Source organism: Limanda limanda, chromosome 7 (assembly GCF_963576545.1).
Source record: "Limanda limanda chromosome 7, fLimLim1.1, whole genome shotgun sequence".
Lineage (NCBI taxonomy): Eukaryota > Metazoa > Chordata > Actinopteri > Pleuronectiformes > Pleuronectidae > Limanda > Limanda limanda.
Genome location: NC_083642.1, coordinates 18,930,229 through 18,951,676, shown reverse-complemented (window position 1 = coordinate 18,951,676; position 21,448 = coordinate 18,930,229).

Below are 21,448 nucleotides of genomic sequence, written 5' to 3'. Positions count from 1 at the left end.
TCAACCCCACTGGCCCGCACCCAAAAATACCCCATGCTCTGGGTCAACTGACACTCCTCTACCAGCAGAGAGCCGAGCTGCAGACCCAAGAACATGCGAAGGCGCTCAGAGCCATGCAAGCAGCATGTCGAGCGGATCAGGAGAAGAACTCCCACCTGCGGCATATCGTCGAGACCCGCAAAGAACAGGACCAGGCGGTGCAGGAGCACACGCAGGTCAAAGGTCAGCAGAAAGGGGGGCACAGTCAAACAGAGCTGCCCCCCCTCGAGCTGATATCCCTGATGACAGGGCCAGGAGCTGACGTCATTCCCGGTGGAGTCAGCGGAACAGAGACACTGGGAGAAAAGCTGCGAGCACTGCTACGCAACCCTCATGCAGAGGAAGCTTTGTTCTGGCGGGCCAGACACACCCAGCAGTCAACCGCTCCGACCCACTCAACACCAAAGGGGGAGCAGGACTCAACCCCTAGACGTGCAGTGACCTGAGACCGCTATGAGGCAACATCAAATGCCTGTCCAGCGGACACTAAGCATCCACTCCAGCCAGAACAAACACATCCTGCGCGGAGCCATGCTGATCCACATCACGACGACGGAAGGAATCCGTCCTGGAGGGCTGAAGGAGATTCCCAGTCTGCCACTCCGGCAGAGGCGCACCATGACTCACGGTCGCGTCCTGGATGGTCCGCCAACCCCGGTGCAAGAGATGGTGGCCACGAAGATGAGTACCGTGGCACATTCGAGTCAAAAGACACTGATGACTCAGCACCCCCTCAAAGAGAGGAAATCCGCAACCGGCGGCAAGAGCCCCTTGAAAAGACATTTATCGCTTCGACCCAGACAACCGAGGGTTTAACGAAGACGACACCGTGGTTCTGGCAGTTCAAGTCCAACTCAATGTGGACCCGGCGCTGGAAGATGACAACTTTCCCCACGCCAAGATGAACCCCAGCAAAGAGAACCAGAAACAACGACCCTTCCAACAGAGTGCCCCTCAAAACCAAGGGGGTGAGGATTTCAACCAGCCCCACAAACAGTTTCGACCTCAGCACCTGAATCCCTCTCCACAGAGAAGTAGGGGCTGTAACCAAAGGAAACCTCATCAATACCAGGAGTATAGTGATGGTGACCGAAATCCAACACATGGGATGCATCCTGGCACAGAGGAATTAATACGGAGATGTGTGGATGAAGCAATGAGAGACATTGTGCCACGTGTTCCTCCAGGCTCCACGGAGAGACCAGACACTGAACCCCGTTGGCGAAACTAGAAGCAGACGCCCTCCTTCTCCACTCCTAAAGATGACTTCAATGACTGGGAAGGACCAGGCACTGCCAGAAACCCCCTCTCACCTCCACACCTGAAAGGGGGGGGGGGGAAAGAAATCCCAATTTTAAAACAGAAAACCGCTCAAACCACTCACTCCATCAATAGTTGCATGCTTTAGACCCTCTGTCAGTAAATTGTATAACGTATGTTCAGGTAGTGAACTCCTTAGACCTCGTTGAGGATTTTGAAGTCGTTACCACTACGGTTGTGCAGCCCTCACAGGTACAGTTGGCAATTCAGTCTTGGCAGAAAAATTTCAATATCTGTAGATTTGCAAACCTAGAAATAGGATTTACCATATATTCACAGATTAGCGAACAACAGAACGTGACTCGCCGTTCGAAATGTTTTGGTTTGACAGAATAACACACATGTTTACCTCAAAACACCAGCACCTACTCAAACATTTCCTTCTGTTCCTTTTTCCACTTTTCTTTCATTTCACTCTTCACCGAAATTCATCAGTATGTTAACAATAACTGCCGATAAGCATTATGTGAAATTGAAAATGTGCGCCGTGTTTTAGAATATATGTTGTTTAGCCTCTGTCTGCCCAGACAATTACCTCTCTCTGTTTAGACCCATTCCTCAAAGACATTTATGCATCTCTGCCTCATGATGAACTAACTTTCAATGCTTCAACTCCACTCAAGGATTACCTCACATGGATTATGGACTCTCGACCCTAGTGTGCCCTGGAAACCGGGTCACGACCCACTTTTCAGACCAAAGGGGGATTGTTGGGGGTGAGGTCCTGAGTGACCATCAAACAATAGGTTGTAAATACTTGAGGCCTACAAGGCCCAGCTGAAACCAGTTCAACCAGTTTCAGTCTTAATTCACACCTTCTCTAGACAGCCTGGAGCCTCGCCTTGGTGGGGGAAGCATGTCCTGAACCCCCACTGTGCCCCCCCTCCAGCAGGGCCTGGTGGGGAGATGTTGCAGGCCGCTCTGCAAAAACCCAAATGAGACTCTGAAACGCCCACTGAGGTCGAATCCCCGCCCACTAAGGTCGGGACCCTGACATCTAATTGGCTGAGGGCAACACTGACCCTTGACCCCTCCTCCAGGGGGGGCAGGTACCTCCCAGGTAGAACAAAACCCCTCTGCTCCCAGAAATCTCTCTCTTCACTCAGATGCCCAAGCAACAACAGAACCCCTCCGGGGTTCTACTAGTTAACTCGGTATTTTTAAGAGACTCTCTTTGTCCTCCTATTTTCCACGCTGCTCAAGTTGTTTTCTGACCTCAAGAGGTCTAACCACACGACTCAGTAACTAAGGAGGCGATTAGACATCGAAACAGGAAGTGCCCCGCTGGACGGACTCCGACACTTCTATAGACTTTCCTTTTTCCAACAATCTACAAACGGCTTCAAACCAGCCGTCCCCTGCAGAAGCGCGACGTTCATCCCGCTGAGGAGTAAGAGGCAATCCACTCCGTTCCTGTAAAACAGCACGATCTCCGCTGTTACAGAAGAAGACGAAGTTTCATTCCGTCAAGGCAGCACGAATAATTCGCTTCCTTTTCCGGTCCAGCGGCCGAGCCAGGAGCTCCGCTCGTGAGAGAGACTACGTGATTCACTGGCCCCCGACACATTCGCGCCGAGGTGCAGACACACAGCGAGGGTGGTACAGTAAGACTTGATTATCTGGGCAGATGTTAGTTTTGATACGTAGCATATTATTTAATATTTGATTGTATTTGTTGCGGGACCGCTGAGTCTCATTGTTTTAGCCGGCTACGACGAGCCGCTACTTCCGGTTCATTTCCGGGTTTTGTGTTAGTGCTTGAGGCCGCGAGGAAAGCCTCCAGCCACGCACTGTTAACGTCTGTGTGAGTATGCAGTGATTTCACCGATCAGAACCTCGGCCCACAACGCTCGCTTGAGGGCTGAGGGGTGAATCACAGTTAACTCATCTCAGGCGTGTACTTTTAAGAGCTTCTTTGAACTCTCCTTACATGTTTTTCTCATGTTTTCTCTCTCTCTCTCTCTCTCTCTCTCCTTCTAAACCGACCTATACACACTTCTGACCTGTATTTATAATACAGGTCATGTCACATAGTTAAATCTATGCTTAGAGAGGCTGAACACATCTGGAAACCATTCGGCCCCCAAAGCCAAGCAGAGATAAGAATTCTCTTTGTCTAAAATTTCCTTTGTGTAATTCAGGTGACGACCACCAGTGTGCGCTCCGGCCACATGGTGTCATTAACATAGACTCCATCTTGAATAACGCAAGTTAACCCACCATTTTGAGTCTATTATTGCCACGCCTCCGCTCTCTCTCTCCTCCCATCCTGGCTCTAAATTCATAACGGCTCCGCCATCTTGTTTTGTAGTCAATCCGCCATTTTGAGAGTTTTTAGGCCTTGATTCCACGAATCATGATCGGCCTCCATCTTAGATGTGATGTCACTACGCGTCATCGCCACCCCCCTTCTTTTTCTCTCTCTCGCACACACACACACACACACACATTGATAGACACAGACAGACACACACACACACAGAGACACATAGATGGACCAGAGGTTACATGTGTGTTCTAAATTGTGATAAGCTGCTGTTGTTATCTTTGAAATATGGGAGTTTGTTAAGATGATGAATCATTAAATAACACTAACTTTATTTCACACACACACACATAGACACACACACACAGAGAGACACTTTGACACAGACACACACACACATAGAGACAGACATACATAGGTAGACCGCAGGTTGTCCATGTATTTTCTGAATTGTGATAAGTGCTGCTGCTGTGTTTACCTTTGAAATATTGGAGCTTGTTAAAATGATAAATCATTGAATAACATTATAACTTTATTTCCCCTTTTTAATAAATACTTTTGTAATTAAAGTATCTGTAGTCTGTGATTATTTGTGCATATGTATGTGATTGCAGCTGGATTATGATCGCCTGTGCTCGAACTTAGAAGCCTTCACTGTTTATTAAGTAATCGTTAATATTAAAATATTGACATTATTAATTTGACATTTATCATTATGAGACTGATAATTATAGCTTGACATCGTTGGTCCCTGGTAACCAGGGTGGTGCCCCCCTTTCTCAATTATTAATATAGATAGTATTATTCTTAAATTGATAATTTTATTGTTTTAGACTAATTATTTTCATTATTCTTGGTTGATAACCTTATCATTGTTAATTGACAGCTTGTACTTTCTAATTGATAATTCCTATTTTCTCATTAGTGGTTTTATTATTATTTGATTACTGATCATCTTCAATTAATAATTTAATTATTTTTGATAGATAATTTTTATTATTTTAATAATCCTATTTCATGATTATTAATAATTAGCCAACGTCAAGTCTACTCCTATTGCACAACATTACTAAATGTTAGTCTTTTGTGTTTATGTCTTCATGTGTGTTAGTATGGAAAGAGATAACTTGAGATATGGAGCTAAAACATTTATCTGAATGGAGCTCATTTTAGTTTTAAAACATGTTGGTATGGATGTAGCCTTAAGGCTCACCTATGCACAACTTTAAATTCATTAATGGACACAGATGGAGCGTACTGTTCTAACTCTGGGTTCATTTCATCCGTATTTATGCACGTCTTTTGAAAGGGACGAAAAGGCCAATGGACACAAGGAATCATTTTCAACAATGGCAGACCTTTTTGAGGAGAGACTCTGGAAGTTGGTCAGAAGTAACAGTTGCCTATTAGATGATACTACCCCTGGGCAATCGGACAAAAAGTAGCTTCTGCCTGTGTCTTATCACAACCTCCTCCACTGCCGCCATATCCACTGTGCTGCCCTCTAGTTGATGTATTCCTTTACATGCCAACCTAAAGGACACGTGAAGGTATGTACGGAATAATGGTTAAATCGTTTTAAATCTTTAAATCTCATCTCGTATGTTAAGGCAGAATAAATAAGCCTTCAGTTCAGATTTTAGCAAATGTTTGCATGGTAACATAAACAAATGTGTATATAAAATATACAGATACTATAGAGGTACCTGGTTCACATGAAAACCTCTTTGCGCTTCAGCTCGATTAAATTATGATGAATTCTAATATTTGTATTCTTTCATGAAGTATCTTTCAAATTCTTTCACATGATTTTGGGGCTGTTATTAGTTGTAGGGCAGCTTCTGTTTGAGATGTATGAGATGCAGCTTGTGCCTTTGCTTAACAGTGACAGGTCTGTTCCAGTGACCTCTCAGCCCTAAAAGATACTAATTAAGCCTTTAGTCACATTAACATTGTTATTCATGGGGGGTAATCCTCCATATGTGCCATTCGTTTTCTTTGAACTCCAAATTCAAAGCTGGAGATTGATTTTCAGCCTCATCAGAGTTCAGCTCACACAGATCTCAATTAAATCAATGTCAGTGAGGGATTGGGATCCGACACTTGGCTTTTCCTCCCCTCTTCCTGCCCCCTGCCAGCTGACAATAGGGGCTTCTCTTTGTGCCAGTTGATTAAAAAGACACTTGGAATTGAAAGAAAGTCACTCCTGCTGTCCCCTCTGACAACAGGTCATATACAGTGGACTTTGAGGCAGCAGTCTCAAAGTCGAGGACCGTGTTGGTTCAGATAACATCAGTCATCTCTCTCTGATTTGATGGCTCATCCGTCAGGGAGGCAGGAGGGCGTCACAGAAATCCACTGTGAGGTGATTCTCATTCTCAGAGTGCGTCGCTCTCTTTGAATTTCAGCCAAGTAGTCGTCTGCAAGGTAGAAAGACTCTCCGTTGAATAGAGGAGTACCTCTGACAGCTGGGGAGGTATTAAGGAGAATTGTGTTGTGTGTTTTTTCCCCCCCCGTCTTAAATGAAAGCAAAACAAGTGGCCAGAGAGATAACAGCAGATGTATCTTAACGAGGAGTTCAGGGGAATATTCAAAGACAGCTGCAGTTGTCATCAGATCTCCCTTCTGGGGAAATGAGAAAGAAAAAGTGAACATCATTTCTTCTGACAGAGAGATGACTGACATGTCCATGGTTGTACTGCTAAAACTCAGGGCTCTGGAAATATGGCTGACCTACCAATGATACTCTGTGCTTCAAAACACACACGCAAGCTTTATATGTTTTCATTCCTATTAAAAAAAAACACAATTAGCTTTTTCACATAACTACATTTGTGCTTGCCCTCAGAGAAAGCTCATCTTACCTCAGCTGAGTCCTTTACAAATATCAGTGTTTTGCTTTTTCATGGTTTATTCCAGTGGTTTTTCATTTTTTGCTTGATTATATTTCACAGCAGGTTTGTGTAGTTTTTATATGAAATCTTATGTTAATTTATGTAAAATGTACATACATTGCTGTGCATGGAATATACAGACGATCTTAAATGGACGCAATTTAAATTATAATTATAATTAAAAAGTGATATACTATGCTGGTGGTTGTAGGTGTGTTTGCACCAAACCCAAAGTGAACTTTCATATTTTGTTATTCACTACATGATCAGTTGTTTCCTTGTGGTGTTAACGGCCCGTGAGTATTTGCATGTTCTTTTTCGTAAAAGGGTGTCTACTGGCTAAAGCTTCGCGTTCGGTCCTAACACTCCATTGAGGCACATGGAGGTTGTATGTTACAGTCTGTGGCAACACTGCGTCCAGGGCCAGTGGTCATGATGATTGATCAATGATACAATGTGTGATTCTAACACATTAGGATTTAGCAAAAAATCATAAAGTTTTCTAACGTTATTTAGGTTAAATTGCTTTATTGATAAAATTACCTTGTCAAAACCAGCTTCCAGTCTTTATTTTACTTTTAAGCCGGCTGTTTCAGGTTGTGGTTAAAGCTATTGGAGGTCAGAAACTCTGCTTGTGACATCCTGACGAACTCTTACAGAGCTTTATTTTACTTTCCACTGGTAAATCTCTCAATTGATTTTCAGTCGTCAGTCATTACTTTAATGAATCATTAATGCTCTGGAGTGACCTGAAAATGTTCATCATCGCGATGACTTCATGGCAGGATTTGACATACTGTACATCTTAGTCTGGTTTAAGATAAATGTTGTTTAGAAAGTATTGCAAGGCCGGGGATTGAGCAATAGATCAGTTAAACTTGGACTTTTTTGGTTAGTTTCTAGGTCTAATATATAATTTGTCTGATCTCTGGTTTTTCCTCAGGCCCAACACTGCCACTGCCAAGACCTAGTGTTGTAAACTAGTTCAATGTCCCAGAACTTCAAATTAACAGAACAAAAAGAAAAAAATATCTATAAGTTTATGATTTATAATTTACGAAATTTGTTTTGCCTCCAGGTAGAAGCCAGCTTTAAAAATGCGACATATCAAAAGGCAGTGGCATGTTTTTTACTCAAGCTGTGTGCCAGCTATGGCTTCTTCCCTATTATGGGGCTGCATCCTTCAAAGACCACATTTTAATTTGAGCACACATGACCTTGTGTATTACAATGGCTATGATTAACACAACCATGTTTGGAGGACAGATTATCCCTTTTGACCCTGAGTGCGTTGTGAGGAGGGTGTAGAACTGACATTGGCAGCACAACTGAATGCAGGCACTTCAGCTTCAGTTTTATCAGGAAAAATTCCCAAAATGTTTTTGCATGCACATTAAGAGATGAACATCATTTGATATAAATAAGAGTATATTAACGGCTTTTATCCCTTGCAATGTCATAAAAGGTGGGGCTGTATAGTATAGGCAACCCCCTTGGGATCTAGAGACTTGGCAGTTAATGGGATCTAGTAAATGTTGAGGATCAGAATGAGCCGAGTTCGGTAGACTCAGCTGCACTTGAGCTGGGCAATGGCTATGGAGACTGGAGGTGATTGGGTGGAGGAGGATCTCAGTGAATCACTGAAATGAAGGCTGAAAGTGTTACAGATTCAACATTTGCCAGCAAGTAGATGATTGGTCTCTTGAGAACATGGCAAAATCTGATTGGATTACCTTAAACTCAAGACAGTCAGCTCCTTAGAGGAGGAGGGGAGAGTGAGAGAACATTTTGAATGAATGCAACACATACAAATAAATTTGCTCTGGTGTATTTGAACAACTATAAATAAATAAAAAAATATAAAAATGGTAATCAAAAAAAAAGAAAAGAAAAAAGATTACTATAAACACCAGAAGAGGGATTGTGCAATACGTACAGTTAGTCCGTTATTACCACGGGAAGTTAAAGGTTCAGAGTGTCACAGTCACAGGCAGTTCCGTTGTAGGGCCCCAGACCTTATTGATGAGGCCAGCAGCAGTCAGGGAAAAAACTGTGGCGTGAGGTTTGGTCCTGATTTTCCACAGCCTCCTGCCAGAGGATAGTGGCTCTGAGAGTCCATCATCAGGGTGGGAGGGGTCTGCCAAATCTTACCTGCACACCTCAGAGTCCTGGAGAGAGGGCAGGTTGTAGCCGGTCATCTTCTCGGTGGAGTGAATGATGCGCTGCAGTTTGGCCGGTCCTTTGCAGTAGCAGCAGCGGTGATGGAGGAGGTGAGGATGGACTCAGTGATGGCAGTATAGAAGTTCACCATCATCGGCTTTGGATGGTTGAACTTCTTCCGCTGCCGAAGGGAATGCATCCTCTGCTGGGCCACGTGGCCTCTGGATAGTTGATGATTGGGCTGGCGGGACTTGGCTCTTCCTTAAGCCCACAGCCACTGTTTTAAGAGTGTTGAGCTCCAAGTTGTTGTCACTGGTGTTAAATCTCCCACCTGTAAGCAGACTCGTAGCGATCAGAGAGGAGTCCGATAATGGTGGTGTCGTCTCTGGTGACTGGAGCTTGACGTTCTGGTGACTGGAGGTGCAGCTGTTTCTGTACAGGGACAAGAGCAGAGGAGAAAGAACACAGCCTTAGGGGGATCTGGTGCTGATGCTCCGGGGGTCAGAGACATGTTTCCCCAGCTTCACACGCTGCCTCAAATCAGACAGGAAGTCTGTGATCCACCTGTCGATGGAGTCTGGCGCGCTCAGCTGTGAAAACCTGTCCTGGAGCAGAGCAGGGATATGGTGTTGAATGCAGAGCTGAAGTCCACAAACAGGATCCGTGCGTAGGTTCCTGGGGAGTCCATGTGCTACAGGACGAAGTGGAGAGCCGTGTTAACAGCATCGTCTACAGATCTGTTGACTCTGTGTCCAACTGTAGAGGGTCTGACATTAAACAACAATATATATATATATATATATATATGTGTATATATATATATATATATATAACAATATAAAACAAAACAATATATACAGTCAGAGAGTTACTCACTGTATACTGTAACCTCATAAATGTAAAAATTTTTATGGTGCATCAAGTGTTTGTCGCTCTTTGCTCATTAAGAAGAGTTTAAAACCACAACCTTCACTCAGAAGAAAATATCAATCTTTAACTAACTACAAATAATAATGTGACATTTAATAATTAGCTATATCAGCTGAAATTGAAAATGTCATCATTCTTCTTCATATCATTTTGGCTCTATGGTCCAGCCCTAGCCTTTATTGCAGGTTGTCTGTCTATGAAATTCAGGTGGGGGATGACCCAAGAAGGATCATATTACATTTTGGATTGCATCTGGATTAACTGGCAGATCCAAGATTTATCTTTCTCACTTGTGTTAACATGGTGAAAATGGATGTTCGCCTGTTCTATTTTTCATTATTAAAAAAACAAGGAAAGCAAAACCAGGTGGTTTAATGTGATCCTTTTTTTCCTCACTCTGGGTCAAGAGAATATAACTGAGAATGTGAAAATGACTCTAGAGGTTATAGGAATTAGTAAACATGTTATAATTGAGGAATAATACAGTGTCAGGATTGTGGTGCAGGAGTATGTAACATATGGAGAGACAAAAAGCTGGAATAAAAAAAAGAAGGTTGCCAGGTTACCCAAATAATTCTGAATTTATTTAGCACAGTCGCCAGTGGGAATCCCAGTGGGAGCCATTGTAAAGAAGGAGAAGGGAAGAACAGGGCTAAAAGAGAGGATATTCATTATGTAGCACAGTGGCCATGTCATGACCATCGCCGCTGGGAAAACGAATCGGGACAGGAGGAAAAGAGACGGGAAGGGAAAGGACAGACAGCAGCGATGGAGAGGTGTGAGCTGAAAACACAGCACTGTTGTGTGTGGGTGTGTGTTTTTTTTTAGGTGTAATTAGTGGGACAAGCCACTCAGAAGACCTACCATCTATCCAGAGAGCACAAACAGACGCAGGGGAGCCTCAACCCAGCCCTGGGCACTTCCTCCCGAGTTGTGAAAGTGAAGGATGGGCCCTGTGCAGCACCATATGGCTTCAGCCAGCCTGAAGTAGATCACTTACTCTAGATACATAATACTTATCCGTCAGCATCGAGCAGCAATTTCAGTTTCTTTTGTGAGCAAACGGGATTAGCAGCTTTATCTTCGCCACTGGGAAACATCTTCAGGTCCCAATTGCAATGTATTGGCTCAGTGCTTACAACGCTGGAGGTGATCTGAGCTAGAAATGGATCCTCTGATCATCCAGCAGTTGAATAAAGCTTTCACTGTGCAATGCTTTTTTGGGGATCATGGCAGTGACACAGTGAGGCAAAACATTTGTGACAGATCTAGGAGCTGTTTGACAACAGTTTTTGGCCCCTGCACAGAAGAAGGCAGATTAGAAATATGAAATTTGATAGGCCGGAAGCAAATAATGGCCTGCAGCTTTGTCTGACATCCTGCTGCTCTGATCTTTTATCCTGGTGCTCTCAGCCTGGTTCAAACTGCTGGAGCTACTTTCTTTGATGATGAAATGTCGCCCGCGTTTCCTCTTTGACATGCGTTACAAGCATTATTAACAGGCATTATCATCATCATTGATGCACACAATTTGATGGCCAGCGAACTGAGAGATTTAACTTGAAGCGACCAAGGAATTGATGTGCCAGGAAATTATTCGAGACAGAGCAAATGGTACAAGAAATAGAAAACGTGACTGGGAATAATTGTATTGTAGTGTAGCATTAAGTATATTGTCTACGTCAACGCAGGAGACATTCCCTTTACACTTCCATGCTTACCAATTAAGATATCAGACAAACACAACATAATAGCCGATTAGATTTTTTTTCCACTTGTTATTAACACGGGGGATTTTCTGTGATTAAAGTCTGCTTACATTGCCTTTGGGCTACTTATTTTGGTGGATTACGAAATGATCCCGTTATAATTGATAACAGTAACATGCTTCCGAAGTGAACGTCCAACGTGAGGAGCTATCGGAGCTGCCGTGCCCCCCTGCTGTCACACTTGTCACAGTCCTCCTGCAGTTATGCAAGAACACTGTGACACCACTGCTCTCTGTTCACTGTCGTTTCCACATTTTATACAATCTCATAAAAAATGTATTCAAGCACTTCTGCAATGCTGGATGCTCTGTTGCCCTGGCAACCAAATTCACCCACCAGTATTAAGTGCCTGAGGCCTGGAGCTTGTGTGATATTGCTTCACTTCTTTCCTCTCCCACTCTTCTTTCATTTAGTGATATTGTTCTCTGTGCCTATACAACACACCACAGTGACATCAGTGGTGGGGTTTTTATTTCATTAATAAGTCATACAGGTAAAAAATGGAAGTATATAATAGTTTATTGGGATGGTGCATTGGAACTGGGCAGAGGCAATATCAAGAGGATTGCAATATATGGAGGATGTGCACATACTGTGCATTCTGCACCCATGGGTGATATAAAGGTTATATAAGTTACAGGTGCAGCTGTAAGGTCACAAGTTCCAGTCCCTGGTTGAAGGGAATAACATGTACAAGTTGGTCTAACAATGAGCACAGAGCAGTTTGTGATGCATCAAATCACCCCAGAACAGAAGGGAGGGGCTCCTGAAGCACTTGGGCCCACCTGCAGTTTATTCAAGGTAAGACTATGTCTTCCAGGAAGCTTAAAGGTGTGATTGTGCTGAGTTGCATGACTCTGAAGCAGAGTGTTAAAAAAATGGAACTGGAATTTCCATCTTGTGTTATTGGTTACTCTTGTGCACATCGACCTAGCATGCTCTTATGCCTTAATTAGGTACAGTATGTGGCACTGTGGCGAGTCCTCAGAGACGGAGAAAAAGGAAAAACAAGTAGCAACACCTCGACTGCCCCCGCACACCACTCCAACCATCAGGACAACATGCACTTCATTTCCCTTCAGAATCTAAAATGGCCCCATACAAGTTAAAAGTGCCGACAGAAGGATGGCTGAGGGTGTTTGTGGCTTTTAGAGGTTGCCGGGCCATAGGCGTGCCCCCGGAAAGCCCTGAAGTCAGAAAGAGGACATATTTAGGACCAAACAGCCATGTGTTGCGGTTGTCACAAGGCATCAGATGCAGTCATTTGGCTCTGCACCACATGTCCGTGCAAATTGCACATGTCTTTGGGGAATTTAAACTCTGCATGGATGACGTTATCCTGTTTCCAGACTCATCAAGCTTATTTTTGAGTTTGTCAAATACACAGATTATTCCACTAAACAGGGTCATTTATTTTAGCAGAGTGATATTTTTCAATATTGAAGAGCTACTTTCATCAATATTAATACGTTTTAAATGTGAAACCTAACCCATATGTTTTATTTTCAAAACTGTACTTGGTGGAAGTTTCTTACTTTGGTTATTTTCTTGTTCCTATGAGGTGTGACTGATGATAACACTTTAATTATTACTGGTTAAAACATTTATTTCGGCTGTTCCTGGTAGTTTGAATTACAAGCAAGTTATCAATTGACTGTTGTTATTTATATCCCATGGATATCCACAATCCACAAACATGTATTGAAAAACACGTATATTTTGAAATCCATGAACTTTTTGTCAGTTTTCAGATTAATTTATACAAACGAAACAGGCTTGAAACATTTGAGGATAATTTCCGGTTTGTTGGCCATGTAACATTTGTAACTTCCCTTTTTGGACTTGTGTCAAAATCGTATTAAAACTGATACATTTTTGCCAATGATTGATTTATAATCATAATTAGATTGAACACATTAAAGCAAAAACAAAAAGACAAAGATAAGCACTTATTGAACATTTTCTGTAGAACGTTTTTGCTAAAAGTAAATGAGCCTTTCATCATGGTAGAATTTACATTTCATTAAAACAAGTAACATCAAATTACTTAAAACAAATGAAATAACTCAAAAATTGCAAAGATATTACTTATTTATATTTGGTGTTTGATATACCATATTTTATTACTCAAAATATTTTAAAGCTAATTTGAAACTGATTGAAAAGGGATTCTATTTTGCTGCCCAGATATATTTTAATCAACCAAAACTGCAGGAGTATTTAATTTAGAAACAGCTGTGATATCCAAAAATCTATCAAATTTAACAGAATTGTTATTTTTTAATGATTAAAAGAGATTAATCATCATCATGGGACAAAAAATCGTTGTGATCGATGAACACTCGGCTCTTCCACATCCTTCCATTCACGCACTCCTCTATCAGTGCCAGTGAATCCATTACGCAGCATTACACACTAGTGCCACCTCAGTATTTGTATATTTAGAGCAATCTTCACATCAGTTGGATCCTCACCTCCACTCTATTATTATAGGGATATTATTTGGAAACAGCCACGTTCATTGCAGTGATTTTATATACATACACACACACACACACACACACACACACAGACACACACACACACACACACACACACACACACACACTGTATGAAAACCTACTTGATGATACAAATATTGTTAAAAGATGTTACAACTATGAATTCCTCGGCTCTGCAACTCTGCTGATTAATTGTATCTGAACTTAATTTGCTGTAAGTTGTTTTATATATTTTTCAATTGAAGCTTCTTATGGAACATTCATGTGGTGCGTGAGCACAAATAACGCTGTTGGTTTTAATGTCAATGATGAAGTGGATCAATAATGTTCTTCGGTTCACCACCTGATGTCTGCATCGCCACTTTACCGTCTCAGAAAAGTTATTTTTTTCATTTGTCATAGTTGGCGTACAAGTGCACACATTCTCTTGTCAAGTTTGTTTTTATAAATCCCAACGTTTGAGTGAGAAGTGGCGTACGCATCTTTCAGACCCCTCTTTGTGCGTATGCCATGGTTATAAATGAGGCCCCAGGTCTTTAAGCTTTAAAGGAAGAAAACTGCTTTTGACACTGCTCTCTATATATCTGGCAAGTGCCCTGTTGTTTTGCATGGCCTTGACGGATGTGACGCGTTGGAACTTCAATTGTCTTTAAGCCCAACATGATTATTTGACAAGAAAAAGGGCTGAAGAAACAAGGTAAGGATCCAAAATGAAGTCCTTTACCAGGTGTGTCATTCAGAATGTTTGAAGCGATGTAGCACAGACAGTATTTCACTCCACAGAGGAAGAATTGTTTTGTTTTGGATTGAGATGCTTTCCAACCATTATGACGTGGAATCGATAATCCCCACCTGCACAGCATATCCTGCTCCCGGGTTGAAGGGATTATTTTCATGTGCTTTTTCTTCTGTATAGACACAAACTGTTATGGACTCAGGTAGAGGACAAGAGATAAGAAAAGGCTTAAAAAGTGCTGGTTTGTTGTTTATACCGTGCTAGACAAAGCAGAATACATGGTGTTTTATTCACTTTGACAGGGCAAAATTCATTGAGTTGAACCTTAACTCTGCTTGGTTTCACTCCCTCTAGTATTACCAGAACTGACATTTAGTGTATGTCAGTGATCACTGCTGCCACCAGTTGATTCAGCCAAGCAAAATTATCCAGCTGGTGGTATTTTAATTTGGCTTAAATCGACTTTAACCTGACATCAGTGCGCTTATAAAATACTCGACGTTGCTGGACGTTGGATCCAGGTAGTTACCTAAGAACTCCCTATCAGAGGTTTCTACTGAATTTGTGTTTGTTTCCTGTCCTTAAGCATTCTGACTTTACCCATCAACAAATTGAAGGACATGGGCTGATATGTCTCACACAAGACCATTAATGGAAAACACATTTGCAAAAGCCTTGACACAAATACAGAAGCCGCACAACGGAAACACAACCACAGCATAAGTGGCCGTAGAGCACTCCATCCATGGATGCATAATCACATGTGAAGACATTTAGACTGATTTACTCTACATTTCGGGCTGTTTACAGAAAAAAAAGGAAGGCTGAATGCGAGCCAGCAGCTCACAGTGGCTGTTTACATAATAACGCTCGCTGCGAGGTGAGAGCGAGTCATGGCGGAAATGTGTGTGTGGGCTTGAGTTTCTAGTCACATACTGAACGCTGTTAGTTTACTCTGTGATTTGGGGATTGGCGGTCAGAGGTTACAGCGAGCCACACTAAGTCTGGCTCTGGCTTGTTGGAAGGGAAGTCAATAAAGGGTTCATAGTATGGAAATCTATCCAGTGACTTCTAGAGGATTGATGTGAAGCCGTGTGACAGTAGGGGTTGGCAGGGGCTGGCACTTTATGAACCATGATTCAAATCTCAGCCACATTCTCAGTATCATAAGGAGATGGTCACTTATTTATCTCCTGATAGCGATGTCAGTCAGTGGATCCACCTCTTTGATTGACACTGAGACATCTCAACAAATTGTTTTAGCCATGAACAATATTTCACACCAGCAGAAGGTGCCAATTTTTCACATTCAGAGAAAATGTTTGCAACATCTCTTTTGGAGACGATCAGTTGTAATAACTTTGATAATCCCTGATTTTACTTCTATAGTGCCATCAAAAGGTCAATTGCCTCACTATTTTGGTTTATGAGCGAATACCTGCAAAACTAGGGACATTCCCATCAGCCTTAGCTTCACTTTATGTTTAGAGCTTTAGCACTACCCATGACGATTGTGTTTGGCTTACAGCAGAGGAATTGGGAGTGGGAGTTGGGCCTCCCCAGGGGGTCTCCAGACAGTTTCTGTGGTGACTTGGTAATGGTGAAAGCGAATTGCTATTAAATTTGTCATCTAAATAATTGGTTATAACTTTCTCGGAGTCAGAAACTAATAAATGCCTTTCTGAAGTCTGAAGTTATATCAAACAGCATTGAGGCTCTGTCTCTGGACAGTTGTTAGCAAACAAACTGAGATGGAATGGGGATGCCTTTTTTCCAAGCTTTGTCACAGGCAAGACTGGCATGCTCAGAAGTTCAAATAAATTCAAACAATCCAGAGGTTTTGTTTCCCTTTGCAGAATGATAATGCATCCATCCACACCATTCACCACAACTCACAGTGCTACAAAGGGACATGGGTCTACTAACAAAGAGAGCGAGCATCTGAATTCAATGGTGGTTTGTGACAGTGGCTTTTTAAATGAATCAGAGCAAAACTTGTGCTTGGATAGTTGACATTTGTTCAAGTAGAATAAACTTTTATACTATGGCATGGTTTTCCTATATATAAATACATCCTTTGCCACTTTGCTCATATTAGAAAGTGTACAATTTTCAAACCGGTTTCAGACAAGTTAGCATGTCTCGCGTAGTGTAGCATTGATATGAACAAACATCCACCAAGCACCAACATGGTAAAACAAAAGAAAGGTCTTGTAGATTCATCTTTTATTTTCTTAGATTGATTTCCAACCTTCTACCGGTGTAATTTAATTTCAGTATGGAATTAAAGGTGCCCTATTTTACCCTATTCCTTGGTTGTTCATTTGAAGTTTTGATATCCATATAAAGATGCATATGTAGTTTATGGAGAAATTATGCTAGTAAATGCTTTTCCCGGGCAAAAGCTACGGAGACAAAGCCGCAAAACAGATTATTCTTTTTTCAAAGCTCAGACTCCAGGCAGCGGATTTCCTCCCTGAACTTTGAGTAAGCAACTTTGGAGTTTACACACAGCCATACTAACCCAATGCAGCTCATAAAACTACATGACTCACTGGGAACTTCAAACAGGAAGATAAAAGCAATCCAAAGATTGGTGGCAGAATAGAATTAAAAAGATAAAAAAAGGAAAAGATCAGCTCATCAGAGAACAAAACGTCACTGAACAAAACATTAATAACGATCATAAATTACAGTTGATTTCAGGTAAACACTGAGAGAAATCAAATCCGTAAAGGTTGGGTGTGGGCCTGGGTGGGCTGTGGTGGGGTGATGTATGATTTGTTGTTGAATAACAAAATCACAGAAGTCATGACAGTTCATTGTAGCTTCTGAATACAGGCTGTGGATACAGTACTTTAAATACTTGTATGTATATATATATATATATATATCACTTCGACCTACCCTCTAAATCAGTTAAGACATGAAAATCTCACTGTCTAATAATTGGGACCTTCATCTTGCTGCAACATGAGTCACGACACTAATGCTTATTCTGTAACAAATTTGGTCTTGGCCTTAGACCCTAAGGAGGCACGGTCCAGGGGGACTAAAGATGATTTCCAGACGTCTCTTATTTACAATTAGGACATACGGTTGGATACATTTAAAATATGTGTCACTCTTTGTAAAAAAGCCTTTCAAAGTTGTTTGGTGTGTGACAGTCCACAGATGACATATGGTCTAATAACGATAAATCCTTAAATTGGACAGGTTTAGCATCCTAGCCCATGTGTCTCATGATTGATGCCGAAGCTACTGGGATGGTGCAGTTAAACCTGCAGGTCAGATCAGTCACAGACCCTCTTTCTTCATTCTACAATCAACTTCACATAATGCTTCATTTCTCTACTACTTCAGAAAACTATGGTAGTATTTTAACCTAAGAAAGGCCCCCCCCCCCCCCCGCCTTTGTTTTTTCTTTTGTTCAGAAGACATTAAAGAAACAACACTACTGTTTAATCTAAATAAATTACCCCCAGTTGGAGGCAGTAATAATGGAACACAATAAGCAATAAGCTCCTGTCCTGAAACAAAATGAAAGCAGTAAATATCCGGTCTGCACTGAGCACCACTCTTCTGGCATAGGGGGAAACATCTAGGCTCCCTCTGTCTCACAGTGAAAGCATTAAACCAATTCAAATCTACTAATATGAGTTTGAGAGGAAAATACCGTCAGAGGACCGCAGATGTCTTATCCCAATACATTTCTCCCTTTTTCTCTGAAACCTACACGGAGCATTGTTTTGTCAGCCGACAAGCGTAATGGCGTTCTCTTTTCCCCGTGTGGCACAGGAGACCACATCTTGTTATCTCTGAACAACTCTGTACCTTCTGCTATCTTCTGCAATTATGTGTGCGTCTAGGCACAACAGCAAACTGCTTCTCCACATCTCATACAGTATGCTCCAAGAAAACAGGCATTTTGGTCTTTTCACACAATACTGGCCTATCGAGCTATTACAGCAATTAGTCCTGGCTGGGACATCTGCACTGTCATTTTCTCTATTTGTCTGCTGCTATTTACTGCGCAGAGTTTGAGATTGGAGGGAGCGAGAAAAAAGATCAATCGTGGAGGAACACTCCAGCGCGAGTTTAAAAAAATCCTTTCATGTCCATAGGCTCCATAATAATTGTTGCAGTTTCTTTAATAGTCATGATGGCCCCCTGACTCAGTGAGACAGAGTAACCAGCTTGTGTAATGTCTGAATGACACTGTATTACCAGACAGGCTGAGGAGAGTTGTGTTTTGGCTTAGGGTTAGGGGTTAACCTTGTTACGGGTAAAAATATATATTTACATCAATTCATGCACACAGACGGAGGTAAAAAATAACAAATGATGTCGTATATCTAACATTTAAATTAGCGTATGACACTACAACTACCCTTGAACCCTTCACTTCTGATCAATTTACTGTCACTAACAGTCCACTACCGACATCAAACCAGCCATGTCATCAAAATGATTTACGTAAAGAGAAAAAAAGCGAGTGGTGAATAAGTTCTCAGTGGCTCTGCTGCTGGGACAAAGGGCCAAATAGTGTTAGCTTTCGATAGCTGCCGATAGACAAGTCGTCGCAGAGGAAACACAGCTGCAGTAGCACAGGTGCTGCAACAATTGACGGATACTTTTCCAAGAACACAACTTAACCATCAAAATAGAAGATGTGAGTGGGTGTGTTTGTAGCATTTCTCTTTATTACCTGGTGACAGGTCAGGTTGCAGGTCAAATTTTAACAGGTCCAGGAAGGTCAGTACTTGACTTGGAAATACTTGTGGGTAACAGGTTACAGACCCTTGCAGAACCTAAGTTACATTTTTTGCTGTTGTTATATCGTCTCCAGATCATTTGTGTAGCCAGCATGACCACGTCTCAGTTTCTGGGTACATCCGGACTGAATGTGGCAGTCAGGCGTCACTGACACCTTCCTCAAATGTAGTTTACAGCCTCTTTTCAGGATTGTTGCTGTTATTTAGTAGGAATTCCCATAACAGCATAATCTATATTATGGTTTTAGTTTTGGGAAAGTTTCCTGTATTCACATTTAGCAAACACTTTTATCTGAGTCAAGTTTAACCTTTTGATGTCTCATATATATTCGATATAAATATCTATCACCAGTAAAAAAGATTGTAGGTTATTATATATGGTCAGCAACAACTTCAGTTCAATGAACATTGGAGGTTCTGGTAGAATGCCTCAAATAACTAAGGTGAAATATGGTATATTAAAGTTAGTAAATATGTTCAATAAATCCCATATGAGACATAGCAATTATTTAAATGATTTTTTAATACATATTTTTTGCATATAAACTAAATACAGCCTAATCCAGTCTGGAATTTCCCAGGCTTCACCAGAAACCCTTGAGTAAAGTCACTTACAAATTCGGCTTGCTACGCTAAATTGTTCAGCTGTCTGAGTGAATTTCTGCAGTGACAGATGAAAGTTGATGATTATTTTGGACGTATAAAATTGAAATAATTGGAACTGTTGAACCGACATATGTATACGTATGCTGTTGACAACAGTCAATTCATTCTGATTCCAGTAATTTAATTTATGATGAGGAGCAACCACAAGGCACCCGACCCGACAGTGAGTGAGGGGGAGCATCCGAAGTATCAGGAGACAAATCAGACAACTGCATATGTGGTAATGGCCCAGAGAGAGAGAGAGAGAAAGTTACTGTGTGAAAGGGCTGGAAAAGGAGAAAGATTGATGCAGTGGACAATGATACTGTACTCTAAAAGGTACTTTGACGGTACATTAGCTACATGAACCATGACATACAAACCATAAAACCATATATTAAAGGGTTGATAATCCTGGAAATGTAGCAAGAGCAGGCTACAGATACTCTTATTGTGGTGAGGGGAAGATGGCAAGAAGAAGACGGAGAGAACAGGTTTTCTTCTCATCTTCTCTTAATATCATAGGCTTTTGTTTCTACCGAATTTAATTAATCGCAAATACTCTCCCTTATCCCATTTCTTTGAGTTATATTAATATTTCTTTGCTGTATATCAACAACATGTTTGTTTGCCTCTTACACGAACACCTCCAATCCCATGGCATTCAATTTCACTCTGCGCTTGCGGTCACTCTGCTGTCCGTAATGCTCCATGGCGGAAACCATGAACGCATGCAAAACACTCATTTAAATACTACTGCCACTACAATGTTTGCACCTGGTATCATGTCCATTGAATTTTTTTAGTAGATTACCTGCAAAACGCAGACCCAAACAAACATGCAATCTGTTTCAATGCACTTTTGCATCCATTGCATGTGTATCCATTCCCATTACAGACAAAGGCCAAATGTAAGTGGATTATTTGATACAGTGAAAAAGGGCTTCAGTGATTGACAGATGTGCCAAACAGTCATTATATTCGGACCAAATAAAATTATTAGTCGTCCTAGTAACAGTCCTGCGAGGACCACAGACTCAATCCTTTTGTTTATTCATTTACGGTTAAAGAGAAGTGAAGAGGATTTCAACATATAAGTTCCAATTTGGTTCAGAAACAGCTGACCAGTCATACCTTTATATTATAAAATACCTTATGTACATGTAGCACCGGATGGAGAGTTACAAACTCAGATCCTCAAAATGTCTTTGCATAACCAGGTTTCCATATTGTACAGTAATGAATATAGACTTGCTGTGATGAAAAGTGTACGTGTTTAGTAGTGTGAGCCTATAATTGTGATTATGTGTCATTGTTTTCATGCTGCAGTCAGCTGTATGCACCATATTCTAGATGGACCTATAATAGACAAGTGCTGCCATCGCTCACAGGACAATGCCTGCCTTATGCAAT